A 5,292-nucleotide genomic window follows, 5' to 3' on the forward strand; every position below is an offset into this window, starting at 1 on the left:
TCAATGTCAAGAAAACAAAAATCCTCACCACTGGACCAATAAACAACATTCTTATCAGTGGAGAAAAGATTGAAGTTGTCAAGGACTTCATTCTTCTTGGGTCAACTATCAACACTCACGGAAGCAGCAGTCAAGAGATCAGACGACGTATTGCATTAGGCAAATCTGCTGCACAAGACATTTTTTAAGTGTGGTAAATTTTGAAATCAGCGAGTGAGAGGCTTCCCACCTTGTTCTTTTTAAGCAGTGCTTTGCTTATCTTGGGTCTCTTTCTGTTCCATATAAAGTTTGTCATTGTTTTTTCCATCTCTTTGAAGAATGTCACTGGAATCTGGATTGGAATTGCATTATATGTGTAAATTGCTTTGGGCATTATTGACATTTTCACAATGTTAAGTCTTTCTATCCAGGAGCACGGTATATTCTTCCATTTTTGTAGGTCTCTTTTGGTTTCTTGCCTTCTGTAGTTTTCTTTGTATAGGTCTGTTGTTTCTCTGGTTACATTTATTCCTAGATATTTCATCCTTTGGGTGGCTATTGTAACCCAGTAGTATCTTGAGTACCTTCCAACCTGAGGGGCTCATCTTCCAGCACTATATCTTCCAGTACTATATCTGACAATCTTCTGGTATTCTTCATCATGTTTCAATATTCAATATTCTGATGCTATTTGAGTGTTCCCTGCTTTTCTACTTCTGAATGTTTAGCCACTGTAAACCTTATCAATAGCAATGGAATGAAGCAATACATTTAAAACATTATATTAATATATGACTTGAAATTAAAATTCATTAAATGCAAAGAGATAAAACATTAAAATGCAAATGAGAGATGACAAAAATATTTGCAAACACATGATAGTAAAAATGTAATAACCATAGTATGCAAAGTGTTTTTCAAATAATGGGAAAAAATAAATACAATATGTAGAAATTAATATGAAATGTTCAAATTTACTGGTAATTAGAGAAATGCAAATCAAAGTAACAATGAGATACCATTTTTTAGCTATATAACTGGATAAAATTATAAAAGGTTGATAAAAATATAGTTCCTGAAAGGAAAATGCTGGAAAAAATGACATTAATACAAATAGTGTGAAAAATGATACATATTAGAATTTTTTTAAAAAAGTGATATAGCAATCACACTTTGGTGAATCTACCTAAGAGAAATAAAAGCATCAGGACGTGAGGGCCTATGAGTGTTTATTGTAGCGTTGCTTGTGGTGGCAAAACACTGGACACCACTCAAGGTTAATCAATAGTACCTAAGCCAAACCCACTGCTGTGAAATGGATTTCAATTCATAGGGACCTTATAGTACAAAGTACAATTGCCCTGTAGGGTTTCTAAAGCGGCAATCTTTTTTTTTTTTTTTTTTTAACTTCTTATTAATGATTTGGGTGAAAGTTTACAGAGCAAATTCGTTTGCCATATAACAATTCATACCCAAATTGTTTTGTGACCTTGATTGTTTCATGACCCACAATATATCAGCTCTCATCCCACTTTCCTGGTATTTCCTTCTACCTTCTTTCCTATCCATTCCTATCTGCTGAACATTCTTCCTTGGCAAATGGTGCCTTTTTGATCTCCTATGGTTGATGTTCTAAGGTGTGCTTCCCTCCCTGGTATTCCTGTTATAGACTTGCTTATTCTTTGGCTGAAAATTGAAGCCCATTTCCAGACCTGAAGGGTGACTATGGGCTAGTCTTGGTGGTTCAGCCATTCTCTATCTGGCCAGCAAGTCTAATCATTTGTTATGATTTTGAATTTTGTTTCACATTTCTTTCCCACTCTATCCAGGACCTTCTATTGTGATGCCAATTAAAGTGATTAGCAGTGGTTAACAGGTACCATTTAGTTCTTCTGGTCCCAGAGTCATAGAGGGGGTGGTTCAAGTGGTCCATTAGTCTTCTGGAATAATTGTTTAGATGATTCTTTGATTTTCTTCTCTCTTTGCTGGGGACATGGAGAGATCGTTAGTTGTACAAGGTTGTAATCTTTATGGGAGCAGACTGCCTCGTATTTCCCATGGAATGATTGGTGCATTTGAACTGCCCGGCTTTTCAGTTAGTAGCCAAATGCTTAATCACTGCATCACCAGGGCTCCTCCATCACTAGTAGAATTGAATAAATTGTGCATTTTGATATTATGGAACATTATACAGCTTTTTAGAAGAAAGAGTTAACTGTAACTCTAATCACCTAGAGGAAAGTTTCTCAACCTTGGCACTATGGAAATTTTGGGTGGAACAACTATTGGTTAGGGAGTGGAAGTTCTATGCATTGTAGGGTGTTTAACAGCATCACTGGTATCTAGTTAACAAATTCAGGTTGCATTCTTTAGTTAGGACAAGCAAACATATTTCCACAGACATTACCAAATATCCCTGGGGAAGAAAGGTAATGTCCACAATTAACAACCAATAACCTAGAAGTGTGGTCAGACATACTTCGGCATGACAGAAGCAAGTAGCACAGTAATATATGTCCAATGAAAACATTTTTGTAGAAACACACAATATAATGGCTTATAGGTGATTGAGCTGGGAATGGAAGTAACATAAGAACATGTACCCAGAGGTTGTCATTCCACCATTTCAGTTAGATGGAAAGGCTGGTAGTAAGGAAAAAGATGAACAACTTCTCTGTTTTATTTCACTAGCTACAATATGGAATACATTTGTGAATAAATACAGTTTAAGAAGGGAAAACAATTTTCTAATTTAACCAAAAAAGAACCCGGGCCAGTCAATTGAAAGAAACCACTTACATTTTTTGTTGTTAAGTGCCGTCGAGTCGGTTCCGACCCATAGCGACCCTGTACAGGGTTTCCGAGGGTGTAAATCCTTACGGGAGTAGAAAGCCTCATCTTTCTCCCGCAGAGCAGCTGGTAGTTTCAAACCGCTGACCTTAAGGTTCGCAGCCCGATTCGTAACCACTACGCTACCAGAGCTCCTTTAAAAAAAAAAGAGAGAGAGAGAGAGATAATAAAAACACTCATGCTTAATTGTTATTATTATTAGACTTTTATAAGAAATATGTCATTTGTCCTCATGAGAATGCTATTCTCCCATCAAAGTCACAAATTTCTCAGGAGGCACAATGGTAGCAGCACAGGTAAAAACACTTTTGCTGAAAATCAACACAAATGCAAATCAGTTCTAGATTAGATTGTATACTTTACAAAGCAAACTTGTTGCTACAAAGGTAGGTGGTTGCCTAAATACACAAAAATGGGGAGGGGGTTGAAGAACAAGGTAGATAGGGGAACACTGAGGCAGGTTTGTATGAGCTAAATGGGACAGAGATAAATAATGATATATGCTCCACCTTGGAACAACAGGGCTCTGTGATACAGGGATTGAGGTGTAGTCTGAAGAGGGGAAATAATGTTAAGATGCTTAACTGTCTTATAAATATTGGTTTTCCTCACCTATTATTGTAAAATAGTAGTGGGATAAAAAGGAATATCAGGAAACATGATTACTGAAAACTGGCAAAACTGGTAAAACTCATTGAAATATCAAAAAGGGGTTCTAGAACTTGCCCAGTGAAACAGGCGTCTTGTGGAGCCTTTATATTGTATAGGACCTTAGGTGTAATCCTGAGCCCCATCCAGAACCTTCTGAGGTGGAACTTCTCACTTGACCAAGCAGACCAGCCGGGAGCAGCTAGAGAAACAGAAGATACTTTTTGAAAGAAAGACCAGCAGGAAAAATGGAAAAAAAAAACTACGTGGGGCCATATCCAGAGAAGAAGCAACACCAGAGATGGAAGCAGAGATGAGGACTTGGAGAGAGGGAGCAGTTGAGGGCTCTGGGCTCATGGAAAGACAGGGACTGGGTGCTGGAGGTCAGGAGGCAAGCTTGCAGAATGTGCCTTTGGTTATTTAAATTATTATATATTCCTGAGTGTTTCTGTGTATACCTTGCCCCCACCGCCCCCCCCCCACAAAAAAAACAAACAAATAAGGGAATGAAAGCAAATACTGTTGAATAATGATGCACCTGACAACAACAACAACAACAACAATGAAGCACGGAGGAGATTGTAATCATTGCATTGAAACAATGGTGTAAAGTTGATGTTCTCCCATGTAAACTATCACTCAGTTCACAATAAAAACTTAAAAAAAAAAAAAAAAAAAGGTGGTTGCCTATTTAGAATATGTGCTCTTAACTTCCAAGACATGAATAGTACGTATGCTCTGGATACTAGACAACTTCCATCCACACTATTAGCCTGCATTCTTAATAGTTATCACTATTATAGAATGAAACATTTATATAGTGCTATGTAGCAGAAACTGTTCTGAGTAGTTTATCTATATTAACTCAATTATCATCCATTACTATTATTCTTCCCATTTTATAGATGAACCAACTGTCACACTGAGAGTTAAGCAACTTGCTAAGATCGAGAGTCCTGGTGTGACACTGTAGGATAAGAACTTGACCTCAAGAACAATTAGAACTACAAGGCTGGCAGTTCAAATTCACCAACTGCTCGTTGGATACCCTAGACAGGATTGCTATGAGTCAGAATGGCACTTAACAACATCAACAAGGTAATAGCACTAGAAGGTGGCTACAAGGGGATAGAATTAAAATCAGGCATCTAGTTCTCCTGCCTCTCTCTGGTATTTTATGAGTGAAGATGTCTCCACGTTCTTACAACACTCCAGATGATTTTCTCTCCTATAAATGATTTTCCATTTGATGGAGGCTCTTCACTCAACAGTCTCCCACATTTTCAATGTATTTGTAACAGTTTTTTCCACATAAAAAGTCCATTTGTGATCATTTTCCCATCGCCAACACTTACATCTCACTTATCAACTATCTCATTTTCTGACATTTCACATTTATGACAGTAGTAAAAACTACTATCTGGAGGAACAAATAAGATGGCGGATCAAGTGGAAGTGCAGTAAAGAACTCCGCCAACAACAACACAGAATACCCAAACAAGCAGACTCAGGGGCTGGTCCCAGAACTCTGAACCACATATAAAGGAATACTTAGAAGGTTGGAAGGCTCACAGCTGGGGGAATCTGTGGCAGAAGCAAGAAATCTATTGCTTTCTAGTCCGGGATGCTTGGCTGCTCCAGGAGCCGCCATCTTGAGTGAGACCATGTGGGGGAAGGATCGGGGCGGCCACAGATGCCTGGCAGAACCGCTGAGATAAAGGAGTGGGCATTCTTTTCTTTTGGTATCTGTTCATTGGTCCCTTGCTATCTGCGCACCTCCATTCTGGTGATTATAGGGGTGCCTGAGCTAGTGGG

The sequence above is a fragment of the Chrysochloris asiatica genome, unplaced genomic scaffold (genome assembly GCF_000296735.1).
Source record: "Chrysochloris asiatica unplaced genomic scaffold, ChrAsi1.0 scaffold00134, whole genome shotgun sequence".
Lineage (NCBI taxonomy): Eukaryota > Metazoa > Chordata > Mammalia > Afrosoricida > Chrysochloridae > Chrysochloris > Chrysochloris asiatica.